We start from the raw sequence: 19,132 nt of genomic DNA on the forward strand, positions 1-19,132 counted from the left end.
TGGTGAGCTCTGTTGTCTATCAGTTAAACTCATGGTAATATCCCCATCCTTCTCTCTAAAGAAATGCATGGTCTATGTTCTGCAAGTTAGGATGGTAGGATTTTAAGAATTAAAAAAAAAAAAAGAGCTGAGCACGGTGTACACACCTTGTAATCCCAGAAGCTTGGGAGGCTCAGGCAGGAGAGTCCCAAGTTCAAAGCCAGCCTCAGCAAAAGTGAGGCACTGAGCAACTCAAGTCAGACCCTGTCTCTAAATAAAATACAAAATAGGGTTGGGGATGTGGCTCAGTGGTGGAGTGCCCCTGAGTTCAATCCCCAGTACGCCTCTCCCCAAAAATAAGAATAAAAAAAAAGAGAATTCTTAGTTTTTATTCTTTACTCTCCTTTGTCGCCGAAACTATCCAATCACTGACGGTTAGAAACAGAGACCCTACAAAATTCTACGACAAAGGTTGATTATATTGCTGGCAGAGTCTCAATTCCAGCTCTGCTAAGGATGGAAACCTTGGGTGGCCTTGTTTTGTACCACACAACCCCACACTCTGCTGTCCAGATAAGATTGCCAAGCAACAGGCTTGCCTGTAGCTGATCACGAGGCGTGGCCCTTAAAGATGAGCAGAGCCAATCAGATAATTTCTCCTAGGATTCTGACTTAGAAAATATCAAGACAATGAGGTGGTGGGCAATGGAGTTACTGCTGAAATGTCTGGAGGCCGATGGGTACGGGGAGAGGCCTTGACATGCAAGATGAAGGCAGAAATGTCAAGAAGGCAGAAGCAGAGTTGGAGAAAAAAGATGGAGCAGAAGCTGAGGACACCTTCCAGGAGCCAGACAACAGGGCAGAGCCACTTCAGTGGTGGCACATCAGACTGAAAATGCACAAACTCCCACCTCGAGGAGGCCCCTCCTGCTGCCTTGGATCATGAGCCTCCTTCTAGCCCCTTCCTCATTAAGATCCAGTTCTCCTGTGGTAGCCACCCAATCCTTGGTCTGACCGTTCTGCTTTTTCAGTTATTGCCTAAGTTCATTTTTTAAAAAATATTTTTAGTTTTTAGTTGTAGATGGACAAAATAAAAATTTTATGTATTTATTTATTTATTTTTATGTGGTGCTGAGGATCCAACCCAGTGCCTCACATCTGCTAGGCAGGCACTCGACCACTGAGCCACAACCCCAGCCCCTAAATTCATTCTTAAAACAGACCCCCACTCCTCGAATAATCTGAATAAGACTCTGCCTCTCTGAAACTCGCATCAATTAGGTGTGGGCTTTGTTGCTAGATGAGGATGTGAGGAGCCCTAGAAGCAGAGCAGCTTCCAGCAACAGCCAGGCTGTGGTGGCCTGTGGCTGCTTGGATGAACCCCAGGCAAGGCTGCTGCTGTTGAGGTTTGCTTGCCTCAGACATTCGACTTCCCCTGCCTTTCGGGAGTTTGTAGCAACAACCGGCCAGGGTCTTTCCTACCAAGCTGCAGTTCTCTTCATTTTTTAAGAAAATAACAGAGATTTCTTCCCTTGTTCCTCACATCCCTCTCCTGGGTTTCCTTCCTCTGCTCTGGCTGTGGGGATTCATTGTTCCTGGACCCCCTGACAGGGATGGATGAAAGGGACTAAAAATTTAGCTCTGCAGTCATTTCCTTGGGTTTCTGAAAAGCCCTCCCTCTCTCTTAATTAACAGCCTCAGCTTCCTCCCTTCAGGCCCTTTCTTCTATACATTGCGAAATCCATTTTATCCCAGTCAGTAGAATCTCCCTTTTCCCCAGCTGGGAGAATTAGTCGACCTCACCCATCAAATTTCGACCAAATAATTCCTTCCCCTAACACATGCCACCTCTTCCCCCTTGGACGGTCCAGGGCCCATCTTTCCCATCTTCTCATTTTTTATTATTCGGACTCTCTGGCTCTCAGCCCTTCAGAACCTTTCTTTGTCTGCCTCACATGATGTCTAGTAATACGGTCTTCTCAGGCTTTTTTCTCTGTTTTGGGCTGGGATCCAATCTCAAATTGCCTTCCCTCAGTTACACTTTCTTACTTTTTTTTTTTTTTATTAAGTCTTTCTGAACTGCCCAGCACTGGCTTCTGTCTCCATATCTTACTTTTCCAAACAAAATGGATAAAAATTTGCTGCTTTCCTCATTTTCTTCTATTATAAATCACCTTGAAAAATCTCCTCGGTCAGATAACATCAACAAAACCCAGGCAACAAACACACAAACAGGTGGACCAAACACCATCAAAATTAAAAATCTCGGTACATCAAAGGACCCAATCAACAGAATGAAAAGATAACCAAGAGATGGGAGAAAATTTGTATTTGCAAATCATATATTAGATAAGGAGTTAATATTGGAATATGGAAAGAATTCTTACAACTCAACCATTAAAAAAAGTAACCCAATTTTAAACAGGGAAAAGGACTTGAATAGACACTTTTTCCATATAAGATACCCAAATGACCAACTGATAACAATTAGTACATGAAAAGATGCTCCAGTCACAGGTCATTAGGGTGATATGAGTCAAGACCACAATGAGACCCCACCTCACCTCATGTTCAGCAGAATGGCAACTATCAAAAAAGAAAAAATTAGTCCTGGGGAGGATGTGGAGGGACTGGAAGCCTTCTGCCCTGGTGTGGGAAACTAAAATGAGGCATCTGCTATGGAAAAATAGTATGGCCATTTCTCAAAAAAAAAAACAAAATTAAACCTAGAATCACCCACGTGATCCGGCAATGGGAGGTACACACTCAAAAGGATGAAAGCAGGGACGCAGAGATTTTGTATGTCCCCGTTCACAGCAGCATTACTAATCATAGCCCGAAGGTGGACGTGACCCAAGTGCCCATCTGCAGACGAGTGGATAAACAGAATGTGGTAAATATGTACAAGGAAATATTATTCAGCTTTATTATTTTAAAACAGGAAATTCTGGTGCATGCTACAGAAACAAGCCCATCATAAAAAGACAAATACTATATGGTTCCACTTATATGAGGTATCTACAGTGCTCAGATTCACAGAGACAGAAAGTAGGAACATTAGTTGCCAGGGGTTGTGGGCAGGAGGAACAGGAGCTGTTCTTTAATGGGTATGGAGTTTCTGTTTTGCAAGATGAAAAGAGTTCCGGAGGCTGGTTGCACGACAATCTGAATGTACTTAAAACTACTGAGCTACATTTTAACTACAGTTAACAATGATTACGATGGTAAATTTAAAATATGTGTATTTTATAGCTATTTTTCTTTTTTGTTCTCTCTTTCTTTCTTTTTCTTTCTTTTTTTTTTTTTAAGAACCCCTTGGTCACAACCTGGCTACTTCACAAATTCAACCACTTAATACACTGGGCAAGTTGTTTCATCTCTCCATGGTTCAATTTCCTCATCTGTAAATGAAACTAGTACCTACCTCAAAAGCCACTGTGGAGATTAAGTGAATGAACACATGCAAAGCGTTTCTAAGACTGCCAGGCACAATCGTCAGTAGGTTAGTTATCAGAGAGATAAGGATTAGGACTGGCAGTGTGCACGGCACCATCAGAAGGACTTCCTGTGTAGAGGCAAACAGTCTCCGACCCCCACCTCTGCTCTCTAGAAAGCTGAAATTTTACAGATGAGGAAACAGAAGCTCAGAGAGTTTGGGGTCACAAAGTCAGTGGGTGGCAGGAGAAAGATTAGATCTGGCTTCAGTGATGTGCAATTGCCTGATAAAGGAGCATGAAATCATCACACAGACCCCAGATCGAGTCAGAACTGGATCTTGTGTCCCCACCATGAACTGGGGGAGGGGGAGGCTGTGGTAGGGATGGCTGAGAAGCTCGGCTCTGCTCCAGGCCAACAACCCACCAGCTAAAGAATCCCAACTGTTTTCCTCCTCCTCCCACACCCATCCTGCCTCAGAGATGGGACCAGCTGGATCCAACAAAGAGAACACCAGCTGAGAGCTCTATCCAGAGGTCACCACCGCCAGGAGAAGATGGGAGAGCAAGGCTGAGAGAGGAGATGGCAGCGGCCTGTGGGCAGGGCATCTGTCATGGAGAACAGAAACCCAGGTAGGTGGCCTGAGCTCCAATTACCAGCTCCCACCTTGGACTTTCACTGGGACACTGGCCCCTGCTGATTTGGACTTTGGTTCTCATTCTCCTCAGGGCTGGAGGAAGTGCCAGCAGAAACCTTCTAATGACTGGCAGTTTGGTTTATTTTCTTTGCAATAAATGATTTCTCTTACCTATACCCCTCCAAGTTGTTTAAAATACCCATACTGGCCTCAAGGGGCCATGGTCACTTCCTTTCAGAAGGTGACAGAGGTAGGGGTTTAGTCCAGAGGAAAGAGTGCCCTGCAAGGGCTGCCATCTGCCCACAGGTGCCTTGCCCTGGGAGCTGCTCCCTGAAAGGCCATCTGCAAGCTCTAGAACACCCAGTTCAGGCCACAAGCAAGACCAAAGGCTTGGTGGCACCAGGGGTCCTGGGGCAAGAGTGATCCAGAAACAGACTTTGACATTTGGGCAAAGCTTTTTCTCCTAAACTTGGGTGGGGCACTGTAAACCCAAATTGAACTTGGGCTCTTTTCTGTGGAAAAAGCTTAAATAAAACCTCTCTCAGAGTAAAAAGTCTCCTTTCCTACTGATTGCTTTTTAATATTAAGCAAGTTATATATATTCACAGGAGAAAATAAGTTAGGAAAATGCAGACAGAAAAGTTAGAATCACTCCAAATCCTACCTTCCAGATTTAATTACTCCCCTCATGCTTTAGGTATACATTTCCAGACTTTGATTAATGCAAACATAAATATATATTTTAACATATGTACACATATAAATATATAAGTACTCTTTGAAAAAAAGTTTCAGGGGGCTCGGGGTGTGGCTCAGTGGTACAGCACTTGCCTAGCATGTGTGAGGCACTGGGTTCGATTCTCAGCACCACGTTTAAATCAATAAAGTCTACTGACAACTGAAATTTTTAAAAAAACGTTTCAGGTGATATACTATTAAACCATTGCACATCAACAATATAAAACTCCACTGTATTTTTAATGACATTATGGTATATTATGATGTACCGTAATTTATTTGACCAGTTTCTTCTTATTAGACATACTTTATTTCAAGGTTTTCACAAATGTGAACAATGCTGTTATCAACACAGAGTTAACACCCTTGTCCAAATATTTCTTAAGAATAAATTCCCAAATGTAAAATGGGTGGATCATTATGTTTTTATAATAGGCATCAATCTCCCTAATCAACCTACTTCACTGATATACAAGCTTCCTTAAAGAGACAGGTCTTGGTATTGTACTTATAATCTGAAGCAATCCTTGGCTTTTTTTTTTTCTTTTTGATGCAGTTCTCCATCATAAGTAGTTAAAAAAAAAAAAAAAAAAAACTCCTTAAGCTCCTTGTCTATGAGCTCATAAATGACTCACAGTGGCATTTAAAAGCTACACAATTTGTTTTGACTTTAGTAATCTGCTAAACAGAGACTCACATGACAGATGTACCGGGAAGGACAATTGCCATGCAAAATTTGTACAAGATTAGATTTAACTCCCCACTTTCTGAACGCCCCTCATCTTCTAACCTTTTATTTTTCTGCCCTCTGCCCTCCTTCCTTCCATCTTTCCTTTCTCTCCTCCTCTCTTTTTTCTTTTCTTTTAAAAGGGGTTTCCCTGTTGCCCAGTCTGGCCTTGAACTGCTGGGTTCAAGTGATCTTCCCCCTCAGCCTCCTAAGTAGCTGGGACCTCAGTGGTGCACCAAGATGCCAGCCTTTTTTTCTTCTAAAAATCACTTCTTTCTTCTCCATGTCCTCCCTTTTCTTTCTCCCCTCCTTCCTTCCTCCTCGCCTCTTCCTGAAGCAATGGAGACCCTGCCTCAGGGCAGACAGTGTCCGAGCTGGGTAAAGACTCAGCTGCACAGGCGTGTGGGCTGCCTGTGGAACCTTCCATCTTTGGCCTTAGGTTCTGCAGAAATGGGTTTGATTTCAAGGCTCCTGACTCATCCTCCCCTTTAATGATCCTGCAAAGGATCCATCCATGTTTGGTGAGGTTCATGTCGCTCGAGTTTCCACCAGAGGAGCTCTTCTGGACCCTGGGTAGTCTGGACACACTCTGGCAGTGGAACTGGAGTGAGAGATGAGGACCCGTGGACTCTGCTTTCTTAAAAATTGCTGTGACCAGCCCTAATGCGGCCTTGAATTAATAATGTGAAACACATGCTCCATCTGCCTGCTACAGGGTGACAAAGCCATTTATGTTCATAATGGCCACTATTATTCTACAGATGAAAATTTTTCTAAAGCTAGTCACACAGGCTAGTCAATCAGTTTCACCAAGGGGGAAAATTCCCCCTCAATCATTCCACTTAAGACCTCTTTGCCAAAACAGTCAGTTCACCACGGCATTAAGATATTGAAAGGGAAAACCAATGGAAAGTATAAACAGTTTTCCAAAGTTTTCCAACTTCTCACCTTTAATAAGGCAGACAAAGATTAGCACCAGCAGCGGAGTGGACAGGTACTGTGCCTTTTTACAAAGATCCAGGGAGGACCTTGTGGGTTTCAGAGACCAAACAAGTCCATTAAAAGTCTTCTTCTTTAAGAAAAAAATAAAATAAATTGGGCTGAAAAAGTACTGTTATCAGCAAAACGCTAAATCTCTCTTTCTTTTTTTTCTGGCTGGTAGAAGCAGAAAGATATCTCTTTGATATCAGAGCAAATAAAATTTGAGTTATTGACTGCTCATGTTAATGCTGAATTTTACAGCCATCATATTTCAAAATGAAATTATTCTAACATCTATACCTCAAATTAAGATCTGTGATAATATATATTGCAGTCCAGAGAATGTCTTGGATTCAGATGATGTAAAAGCTGATTCCCCCTGAGAATAAACACTGGCTGTTGTTTCTCATCGGCTAAAGATCTCCTGGTCCTCTCCAAATAAATCTGAGTACTGATGACATTAGGGAGTGCTGCCTGGTTATCAAAGCACATCTGGTGGTGGGGGCGGGGGGCAAGGCGATGCCACTCAATAGGCCAAGTGGTTGGTGTGTCTTTGAGGCAGAGCTGTCAAAACACAGCTTCCTCCTGTGATTTACAATAAAGAAAGGCCTGTAGGAGACTTAGCACATGGCACTCAAAACTTGATCTCTGCATACCCCTTACCCACCACCACCAGGCTGGAATCCTAGTTTCAAGTTTCTCTTTCCACCTTGCTCCTGTGAGTCCTACAATGTTGGGGCGGGGGCGGGGGGTGTAATTCACAGATTTTCACTTTCCATCTTTCCATGTCCATCTCTGTAGATACAGCCGGCAGCGACTTACCCAACGTGGACTAAGTCCTGAAATCCTCTACACTGCCCTTTCTACCTTCAACACATCACTCCATCAAGGTGTTCGGAAGGGAGGGGGCATGGGGGTGGGAAGCCAGGGCTAAGCCAGCCTGCCCCACCCAGCTCCTGCCAGCCTTCGCAATGGCTGTCCCCTACCCTGTGGCACTACTTCCTTCCTTGGAAGGAACATGTCTTCTCATTCCCAAAGCCTCTGTGTCACAGGGCTTCCCAACTCTCACCAGGCCACCAATCAGATGTTAATTAACATTGACCTGGGGCAGCCTCAGTCCAGGATTCCTTGCCTAAGGACCCCTGCAGATGTCCTCACAAGAGAATCGGTATAAAGATCGAATTCCATTTGAAGAATTACTTTTCATAATCCTTTTCACTTCTAAGGACAACAAAAGCAAATATTTATAAGAGCTCATTTGAATATATCTTCAGTTTCCGAGTACAAACTGAGAAATTAAAAAAAAAAAAAAAGTGAAATTTCGGCGGTTGCAAGAATGTCTTTCTCCCCTTGCCAAGTGATATTCATATAAACAACAGTATGCAAAAAGAAAAAAGAAATCTCCAAATGTGTTCTGATCCAATCTTTCATTTACTCTTACAATTCTTTAATGCTTGCATTTTAATTGTAGTTTCAGAGCCTTAAATTCTTCCAGTGGTGCTAAAAGACAAAAGAATTTAAAGCATTATTTAATACTAACTTGGAGCAAAAGAGAAGGACTTTGGGGCCGCTAGAAAGAAATTTCATATTATAACCACTCAAACTGCTCAAAGCATGCATGAAACAAAGCAAATTGTGTTGAATCTTTGACTAGCAAAGTGGGCTGTCATAAAATGTAAATACTTCCTAACTGGCATCTCTAGCTTTTTTTTGTTTTAATTTAAAAACTGGAGTGTAATTATCTCTTATTTACTAGAGTCACAAACACTGCCGAAGGGAAAATAAACCACTTCTTTTGGGATGAAGTTGCTGACAAAAGTTTGACAAAGAAAAATAATTAATAGCTGCATGTTGGCACGGGGTGAGCCTCCAGCTCAGCTAAGTGACCGTGAGAACGTGCCAGGCTTGGCCACCGTCTGGCCCTTGGATCCTGGGCCTGGCCAAGGGCAGGGTACATGGCTGGCTCTGAGGTCCACCACTGCTTCGAGATGGACTCAGGCTATTGTGCAGGACAGAGTCCAAGAGGTTTTTGAACACCCTTCTCAAGTCACCAATTTGTGCAGAAATTGCTTTGTGTTTTGGTTGTAAACTTTCTCCTATTTAAGAAAGCTGTCCATGGGCAATTAATGTCTTTCAGCTGGGGGTGAGTGTTCTCCAAGTTTGGATCTGGGCTCCTCTGTTTGGAATTCTTATGCTAAAAAACAGTTGCAAGATATCCTTCAGGGCAGAGAGCCACGATGTCAGCCTTCTGGAGCCTGCTTGGGGCACCTCACCTGACCACATTGCCTCTGAGCATTGGGACCTGCTAGAGGAGTGGGCAAGATTACATGAGGCTGGGTTGAAACCCTTGGAAGGAAGAATCTACCCCTTCAAATGTGTAGGTTTTGAGGCTATCCTAACTTTGCTTTTATTGATCACAAAATTCTAGTACTATCCCTCTGCATTCTAATTTGTGAATCATAAATGCTAGGAAGCTCATGGCCCTGAAAAGGTAAGATATTATTATGGAAAAAAAAAACAGGTTTACTTATCATGCTTATTCATTTCCCTTCCCCTGGCATGGGTATGTTTTATGACTGGTGACTATGTTATATCCTTTTTATTTTATTTTTTTAGTACTAAGGATGGAATCCAGGGTTACTTTACCACTGAGCTACATCCTCAGCCCTTTTTGTTTTTTGAGACAGAGTCTCACTATGTTGCTGAGGCTGGCCTTGAACTTGTGATCCTCCTGCCTCAGCTTCTCAAATTACTGAGATTACAGGTGTCACCATGCCTAGCTAAATCATATTCTTTTTATAGTATGTTTGGGTGACTGGAAAGAGTTCAGGTCCTGAAGCCAGAATCAGATTTGTGGCCTTGACAAGTCAGGTCAGCCTCAGTTTCTTCTCTATGAAAGGTAGATGATATCTTTGGAGGAGAACAGGCAGGGATTATGCAGGTCTAATTGCCCTTGTATGCCCAAAGGCAAATGCCTGGCACATGCAGATGCCTCCATCTCAATGCCTGGCATAGAGTAGGCATCCAATACACGAGAGCTATTGTTATTATTGCAACTAATAATATCAATGACAAAAACAAAACAATAAGTGCTATGGACTCCAGAGAGCAATTCCTAATTCACACTCCACTATTTCAAAATGGCTCAGCTATTTTTCCCTCTTCATAGAAAAAGCCCTGAGATTTTTGACTCCGACTTCTCAGTGGTGATCTTGGCTTTAGGAATATCCATTAAGGGTTTCTGATCCAAGGAGAACTATTAACCCTGAAGTAGAGGGAAACCAGGAAGTCCAAATGAAGTAAAGGTCTGCTCACACATACAAGGAGGTCATTCGCTCCTACAAATATTATTTCTTGGCTCTCTGTATCTTTTGTCCTTTTCTCTGTAGGCAGAGACCTTTGGGGTAAAGGACATTTGGGGCCCACACATGTTTGCAGAACAGGCTGGTACATCCTGTCCTTGCTACAGAGCCTAGCTCATCAGTGGCAAAACAGACCTCTCTTTTGACACACTTTCTTTTGAGGATTCTGCTGGACCAAGACTTGCTACTTGAGGCCACCCTGAGCCTGCCTCCTGGGCCAGCTGGTGAACTGCCTCCTGGAGCCCCCTGGCGGCCCTTCCCATAATCACATCATGTCCTCATACCCTTTGGGGCAGGGAGAAAACAACCTTGAACAACCCACTCAGCATCCTGAACCACTGTATACCCTATGTTCTAAGGATGAAAACAGTGTGGTTTGTGCTGAGACTGGCCATTGACCACACATCTCTCAAGTGCCTACTCTGTGCCAGGCGCACATGGCACAAGAAAGAGAGGAATATGATTCCACTTCTGTTCTCAAGAAGCTTCCAGCATACAGGAGGCAGCATACAGGAGACAGCATACAGGAGACTGAGAAGAACAGCACAAAGAGATGTGCCAAGGGAGCCCTGGGGACACTACCAGTCAGCTCAGGGACAGTGGGAAAGAAATCAGGGAGGAGGCAAAGGTTCAACTGGATCTTGGACTTCTCCTTGAGACTTGAAGCGAGCCAGGCAGAGAAAGAAAGGGAGACATCCCAGGGAGAGAAATCAATATGCTCCAAACTAGACTTATTAGGGGAAGGTCAGGGAGCTGGGGGAGCTCACGGTAGGCAAGCAGGAGAGAGGGGGCTGGTGACACCACAGGGGCTGGATGGAGGACCTTGTAGGCCACATCAGGGATCGTGGACTTGATCTTCTCCACTGGAGATTTTCCAAACCATACCTTAGGCTTCCTGTATATCTGTGATTCTAATTTCATGAATTCTGAGGCTAAGAGAAGACTGTAGCAGGCCATGCATAATCCACTGATTTCAAATTTCAGTGTTCAACTGTAGACTACCCGCGAAAGAACAACAAATTCCAAGGGAGGGGCTGCCTAAGAAGTACCTGACCAATCCTTATAAAAACCATCAAAGTCATCAAAAATAAGGAAAGTCTGAAAGTCTGTCACAGCCCAGAGAAGACTAAGAAGATATGATGATCTAAGGTACTGGATGGGATCCTGGAGCAGAGAAAAGGACCTATAAGGTAAAAACTAAGCAAATCTGAATAAAGTATGGACTTCAGTGAAGCTTAGGTAGCAGTGTTGACACCTTAATTATAACAAGTGTGCCATAGCAGTGTATGGTATTAATAACCAGGGGAACTGAGTGCCTGGTATATGGGAACTTTGTACTATCGCTACATGTTTTTTTTTGTAAATCTAAAATTGTTCTAAAAACAGAGTCACCTTAAATTTTTCTTTGTTTATTCACAGAGCCAAACTCTTATCACTCGTGGGCTTTGAGATAATTAAATGTTATAAACTAGAACTTAGAAAATTCATGTATCCTCTGGTAACATTAGCCACCATTGGCTGGGCAGCTCTGCAAGGCTAGGCCTTCATGTTACCTACAGCATTTACTTTGTGGCCCATGGACTAGGAACCCCATCCATTTGTTAGTCGATTTATCTGAGGTCATAAAAGGAAGGGGCAGAGCCTGGATTTGAGTGCCTCGGTCTGTGAGATGCAGAGTTCAGATGCTTAAAGATCACTCTGCACTTTTTTATTTTAATTTTTTTTTTGAAATTTTTACATGACAGTATAATACATTTTGAAATATTATACATACATAGAATAAGTAGAACTTGTTCCAATTAGGATCCACTTTTATTGCCTCCTGACTTTCTGTTTTACATACTAAGGTTCCATGTAAAATTGCATCAAAAAAGGAGGTTTTATGCTGATTTGATTTTATTTGTTTTAACATTTGAAGCCACAGCCATAGATGGGTTGGGGCGGGGTGGGGGTGGGGGGGCTGGTCCTTGGCAGTTTCCAGCACAGAGAGACGGGCTTGGGAGTGAGTATTCTGGCAACTGCAGTGTGAACCAGGGACTAGCGTGGGCAGGGCACTCGGCCCTGCTGCTGAGATTTTCTAGATGTGTCCAGAGGGAGGAGGAGAAGCAACCAGAGAGGATGAACTTCCCTAAAAGGATAAAGCAAAAGCCCTTGCGCAGGCCCCCATCAGATCCAGCCTCCACCAACCACAACACAGGTATTGCTGGGCCCCAAACGTGCACCTGGAATGGCCTCCACGGATAGGACCAGGCACTTAGTAAAGGGAAAGTAATGGCAGCGCAAGACAGAGTAGCTCTCCAGAACCCGCCGCCCCACACCTAGAAAGGCACCTCTTAGAGGGGTGCTTCCTGTGGGCTGGGGTGAGCAGGGGTGCTTCACAGAGGAGGCCTGGGGGTTATTCCCTGAAGACTGGAACAGGGCAGACAGAGGGACTTTAGGCAGAGTCCAGGCCATCAAGAGGCACATCCCACTCCTGCCCCAGAGTCCCTGTGTGTGGGCCACCCAGCCAGAGGGTTCAGTTTGATAGCCTGATCTCTCACAAGCTCTGTAGCCTCCTCTGACCTCCCAGGCCAGTTAGAAGCAGAACACATTTTACCCGTGTGATTGACAGGCTGTGGTGTGTTACCTGGAGGCACATTTAGAATGTGGCACCCTTAGGGCTACAGAAAACACCAGCAAGTCCCCAAAAGCAACTATGCCATCTTACATAGCCTAGCACCCAGGAGGCCCTGTGCAATGGACAGTGAACTAGAGAGGCTGAAAAATTCATGGGTCACAGGCCACCCTGGAATGTACTGGAATGTACTGAACTAGAGTTTAGAATGTCTGGTGCAGAAACCTTGTTTTCGTTTCCTATCGCTGCTGTAATAAATTACCACATACTTAGTGGCTTAAAACAACACGCACTTATTATTTCACAATTCTGGAGGTCAGAAGTCAAAATAGGTCTGACCAGACTAAGATCAAGATGTTGGCAGACGTGTTCCCTTCTATAAGACAGTTCCTTCCCTTGTCTTTTCCAGCTGCTAGTGGCTACCTGCATTGCTTGGTTGGCGGCCCCTTCCCCTATCTTCAAAGCCTGTCACTTGAACTTTCTTCCATGGTCCCATCTCCCTCAGGCCCTTTCTTCTGCCCTCTCTTCCCTTTTTAAGGACCCCGTGAGTGTACAGGTCTTCCTAGGTAATTCAGGATCATTTCCTTATTTTATGGTCAGACCACCAGCAACCTTAAGTCTATTTGCACATTTAGTTCCCCTTTGCCATGGAAGGTAACATATTCTTAGGCTCCAGGCCTTAGGACATGGACATATCTGGGCCCATTATTCAGCCTACAACAAGCACATTTTTTAAGGTAAAATACAGGAGGTAACCATTCTGTCTCCAAAATATGAAAGAAATAATTATCTCTTGCCAAGCACCTGCCGTGCATCATCCCTACGTACTGTATATACATTATCCTATCTAATATATTCAATACCAATGAGGCAAGCACTATTAACAGACCAGATCATGTCATTCACCTGCTAAAATCCCCTAATGGCCTTCCATGGGTCCTTGGGAAAATTCCTGAAAGTCCCTATAGTATCCAGTCTTGGCCCAACTCCCAGCAGATCTCCCACCAGCCTCTCCCCATGGACCTCCATGCTTCAGCCATGTGGGCCTCCTTGGGGTTCCTGGAACTTTCCTGTCTGTGTCTGCTAACCTCTGCTCTGGAACATTCATCTCTAAGATCTTCATATAGCTGGTCCCACCTCATTATTCAGATCTCAGTTCAAATGTCCGAACCTCAAGGAGGCGTCCCTTAGCCATCTCCTCTGAAGTCACCATCTCCCTCCCCATCAGGCCACTACTAGCTAAAATCCTAATAATTTGTTTTGCACTGCCCACCTCACCCATGAGACCAGAGACACAGTCCATCCTCTTCAAGGTATATCCCCAACTCCTAAAAATAGGGCTTAGTGTATAGCAGGCACTCAATGAATTTATTTCTTAAATGAACAAATCTAAACTGTGTAAATGGGGAAATGAAGTGATATGGTCATATTTATAGAGTTAATCAACAGGGATTCCAACACCAGATGGACTCTACACTCCAACCTCTTCACCAGAGAATATGGCTGAGAGATAAGGGATGTAAGCCTTGGTCCAGCCTTCCCATCAGTCCCTTGCTTAGTGGAGTGACAGAGCAGGCCCCAATCAATCAGCAGGACCACTCAGTAGGGTCAGCATGCTCCACCAGGAGGACTGGGAGAAAAGAGAGGGCATGGCCACTGCAGACCTGGCATTGGTAACCAAGGTGGGGAAACCTATCCAAAACATGGGCACCAGAGGCCAATGGCCCAGGGTTCACTCTGTGACAGGAAGGGCTGCACAGTGGGCACAATGGGGGCCACAGTAGTATCATTTAATAATTGGGGCTGGGCGGGGTGAGAGGGGTTGCGTGTGGTGACAACAGAAAAATGTCCAAGCAGAGGTGCAGACCCTAGCATTGGCAGGAGGTATGTGACAGGCAACCAGCAAAGGACGCATATTAGGAAGCAGAGGAAAGCAAAGTCACGGTAGGGCCAGGGTCTGGAAGCTGGGGAATTTATACGTCATCTTTAAAATAATGGGGAGTCATGGTAGGTTCTAGAGCAGGAGAAGAGCCTGTGTTTTAGGAAACAACACAGACTGGATGGCAGGAAGATCTCTTCCTTATCAGGCAGAGTAGGTGCCAAAAAGTCCTCCAACCTCAAAATACCTTCGCACCTCAAAGCCATCCGTCAGGCCTCTACTTCCTTGGGCTAAGCACTGCCTTTGTGCTAAGTCCTCAAGAGGGCTGCGCCCATCCCAAGGGCTCTGCAGGGGGAACCAAACCCTTCCCGGCCTCCAGTGCACCAGGCTGCTTCCCTCTGTGCTGGGGATCACTTGAGCAGCTGGGGACACCTGGGAGGGTGTAAGAAGAGACCAAGAGGAGAAAATATGGGATTGTGACATGTAACTGGAGCCAGCGTAACCCCCTCCTCCCCGCCCCCCAAGTCAGTGTTTACAGTTTCCTGGCCTCAGAAAACAGCTTGCAAAGTTGGCTGGAAAGAATTTCTTTACTGAGCATGTTTTAAATGAAATATTTTCAATCATCCCACCATGGTTTATCTTCTCTCTGCTACAACTCCAAAAAATAACAATGTCTAGTCCTGCGGCCTCTCCGGAGCACCCACTCTGCATTTGATACCTGAAGTACAAAATAATATTTTTACATTTTTCCTGACGACATCCAAGGTAGAATTGAGACTTCAGAAATGAGCATTTAAAAAAGAAGAGGGTTCCAGCCTCCTAAGGAATCGATCTTTCCATATTCTAGTTATCAGATATACACGTTTTAAACATCAGAATTTTGGGGTCCACTTTGCTTTTGTGGGGAAATTAAAAAGATGCTGTCCTGTTTTTCTCCAGGCAAACGCTGCAGGGCCATTATTTTAATGTGTGACTGAGGCCGTTGCATCATGGATTCCAGAGACTGAAAGCCCAACCAGGCTAACCACATGGAAGAACTCTCCAAATGTTCCCCACGGGGCCTCTGAAGAACCAAATATGGAGCATCGGCAAAGAGCCAGAATGCCAGCAGCAAGCAGGAGGCAACGATGACAAGGAACAACCCGGGAAGGCTTTGCCCCTTATCACCATATTCCTTCCAGCCTCTGCTGCAGATGAGAGAAACAAGATGCTGTGATCTAAATGTCCATGCCCACCCCCCACAATTCATTGTTAAAACCTCACCTCCAAGGTGGTGGCATGTAGAGGGGTGTCTAGGTCATGAGGGTGGAGCCCTCATGAGTGGGATTATGCCCTCACAAGAGACTCAAGAGAGATCCTTCCCACCTCACTCCAAGCAAGGACACAGCTAGATGGCACCATCTGAGGACATGGTCCCTTATCAAACACAATGGCTGCTGAGATCTTGATCTTGGACCACCCAGCCCCTCAAAACATAAAAAAAAATAATTTCTGGTGTTTATAAACCACCCAGTCTACGGCATTTTTGTTATAGTAGCCAGAACAGACTAAGATGCAGGAGAGGAAAGCAGAGAAGGAGTAAAAGCACACATCAGGCCACCGTCCAAGCGCCACCCCACTGCAGGTGCCTCAGACATGGGCAGGCTGAGTTGGGAGCAGGTGAGATCATGGAATTGGGTGGAAAAGTTTTTATTTCAGACTGGACTGGACCTTTTTACCTATAAGTGAGTTATAATGACCTAAACAAGGCAGTTCTTCTTGCTGGAGGGGACTGGAAAGTCGCAAGACCTGCCTAAGAGGTCACAGATGTTTTAAATTGTGCTGGGAAAAGAAAAACTAAAGTTTTCCCCAACTGAACATCTATAGAAGTCAGCCTATTCGATACATGTACTATAAAATAAAAATCAAACGAACAACAGACTATCATGGCTTGGCTATCAAATTAGCAAAGATGAAAAGCAAACTAATGCCCAGTTCTGATGAGAACGTAGGAGGATAAGTCTCTCTTTACTTCGAATAAAGCTATAAATTGGTGAGAATTTTCTTGGCCAGTACCTCAAACTTCAACATATTTACAAGTCACCTGGGGATCTTGCTAAAATGCAGACTCTGATTCAGTGAAGAATCTGCATTTCCCACAACATAGGTACAATTGATGGTATCAGTGTAAGGGTCACGCTTTGAGAAGCAACGTCCCAGAGAGAATTCAGCAATGTGTGCCAAAAGCTTAAAATCATCAGCTCTTCATACTTTTTGACCCAGAAATTCCATGCTAATGAGGAGTACATTCTAGGTGCCAATAAGGAATGCATAAAAAGAAGAGGCCTACAAAGATATTTATAATAATATTACATCTACAGTAAAGACCAGATATACCCTCCATATCTAACAACATTGGAAATTTCTAAGTAAGTCATGCTAAAGCCATTTAGTGAGACAGTACAGTCCTTTAAGTATCAAGCTCTCTTAGAATGTTTGGTCCTATGGGGAAAATGTTCATGACATGCAAAATTTAAAAAAAAAATCAAAATACAAAATTAGAGTATGAATAACATTGAAAAAGCTTGGGTCCTATAACTGAATACATGGTATGACTAATTCTGTTATTAAAATAGTACATGTATGAACAATGAAGGGGAAGGAAATATCCAACTATTAACAGTATAAGATTATGACTGATTTTAAAATTTGTCTTTGTATTTAAGGGTTTTTCTAAATTTTCCCAAGAAGAGTGTGTGACTTTTACAATCAGGGAAAACATACTTACAATGTGATTTGCATTCAGTGAAGCAACTTCAAGGTCCACTCAAAGGCATTTTGTGTGATTTTAGGCAACCTGGAGAGGAGAACCCCCTTCTTTACCATCTCACCTGCTCCCAACTCAGAAATCTTATTCTTGGCCTTTCCTCCAGCTGTGTCCCAGCTCTGCTTTCTTTTTCCTCCCTTTCTGCCCCCTGCCTCTTCCCTCTTCCCCAAAAGAAAAAGCCTCTTCTCTCAAATTAAAAACAGTTACATGGGCAAGGCAGCAACTTTTATTATCCCTGTTTTATAAATGAGGAAACTGAGGCTACTAAGGTTTAAGAGAACAGCACCAAGATCCCCAGCTGGTAGTTGACATAGCCCAAATTCCTTTCTTTGTAAACTGTAACACTAGACACATGTGATTTTCATTACTGTCCCCATATGGACCGTGGGAGAACCATGTCAATTACATTACAGGGTCTTCTCCCCAGCCTTCCACAGCCGCCTTCAATGACTGCAGACTGTGGGTCATTAAGCTCCAGGAAGGATGAGGACGGTTGGAATCAGGTGCCAGGTCCAAAGACGCTCAGGGCTGTGCCACGTGTCCAAAGCATACTGGCCGGGGCTCCTGATGACTCAAGCTCCACAGCTGGAAGTGAGCAAGGCCACCCACACTGCCACAAGTGGGGCCCAACTCAACGCTCTTTCCATTCTCAGCCTCTCCAGTCCCTACCTAAGTATTGGCACAAGGCCCTGGCTCGCTGCCACCCCCATGCCCACGAAGGACAGCCTCATTGCTAAAGATAGCAATGCCCACTGCTGGTCACTTCAAATTCTTGTGAATGCTGGATTGGCTCAAGCACCAAGGGCTTTCCCTCTTCCCTCCTCCTGGCCCTCCCAGACTGAGGTGTGTACTCTTGAGTCCCTTATAGGACTGGATCCCTTTCCTGGGGCCTTGGTACTCTCCTTCGTACTCTCAGGGACCTGGGCCCCTTTGAACCAGCATTCTTGCAACAAATGGGGTGATCTCCCCCAAATCATGAGCCCTTTACTCTCAAGCCCCCTGGAGCATCCTGTTGGAACCTGCCACCCTAAAACCCAATAGTAATGCAGGCCGCAGTAATATCCACTGTTTGTGAATGAATAGGCCACAAGACACTCCAGGCACACTACGAGGTGCTGGCAAGCTCCCTCTCCAACCAATTCCTGATGATAAAACAGGGCCATATTAAATGGTGAGCGAGCAGGGTAGCTGCGTGGGGTGCATGTTTATAAGAAACGCTAAAACACCCATGGGAAAAAACTGGAAACATGGCACCAGTTAACTCAAGGTTTCCACATACTGCTTCTTTCATAACTAATAAAATGTCTATAAATTGGTCCCACTTTTCCTGAAGAAGATAGTCTACTTGGTGAGAGGGGAGGATTAGTCCTCTTTGAAAGCTATTTCAGATGAATGTGTTTACACTGCCAAATGCTCAAGTTGTTAAGATATAACTAGAGGTCACACCACCAACTGAGAAATCAGGGCTGAATTTGAAATCAACAGGTCTGAGTCAGCTGACATTTTGCAACCAAACTAACCCTAGACAGCAGAACTGTTTACTGAGAACAAGTGATATATTAGAGTAGCTAAATTCTAACCCCTTTACTATATTTCCTAAGATGTTGCTTACTGTAGAAAAATCACATGAAATAAACACACATAATCCTAAAGAACCAGGCTTACTAGTCCAGTTAATATAAGTAGCAATTTCTTCCCATCGATAAATATGGAACTCATGTCTCAACTATTTGGTTGTATACTCTCTGGGTCCCACTGCATCAGAACCCAATTGCACAGTAGAGGTGCTCAGGGCCCTGGCTGGACACAGGGAGGTCTGAGGGGATCTGACTGTCATCGTGCAGAATCCTCTGAGAATCAGCTCCCCAGATGGTCATTTAGGTTCCCACTGCCCGCCAGGGGACTAACCAAGACCCCTGCTTGCTGTCCTGGTAAACTTGAATCCAAGGATTCCAGTCTGCTCATGGCAAAACC

The 19,132-nt window shown here is 44.4% G+C and overlaps 1 protein-coding gene and 1 long non-coding RNA gene across 2 annotated transcripts in view; one reads left to right on the forward strand and one right to left on the reverse strand.

Moving 5' to 3' along the window:
• The window catches only part of Parva (parvin alpha), a 154,364-nt gene that overhangs the window by 111,332 nt on the left and 23,900 nt on the right, over nucleotides 1-19,132 (reverse strand). The gene's annotated exons all lie outside the window — the stretch shown is intronic.
• Nucleotides 3,470-16,270, forward strand: LOC124088461 (uncharacterized). The gene is made up of 3 exons (XR_006850361.2): nucleotides 3,470-4,046; nucleotides 10,844-11,049; nucleotides 15,292-16,270. It is a non-coding gene; the product is annotated as an uncharacterized LOC124088461 (long non-coding RNA).

This window comes from Marmota monax, unplaced genomic scaffold (genome assembly GCF_021218885.2).
Source record: "Marmota monax isolate L192 unplaced genomic scaffold, Marmota_monax_Labrador192_F-V1.1 WCK01_AAM20220418_F8-fsc00061, whole genome shotgun sequence".
Lineage (NCBI taxonomy): Eukaryota > Metazoa > Chordata > Mammalia > Rodentia > Sciuridae > Marmota > Marmota monax.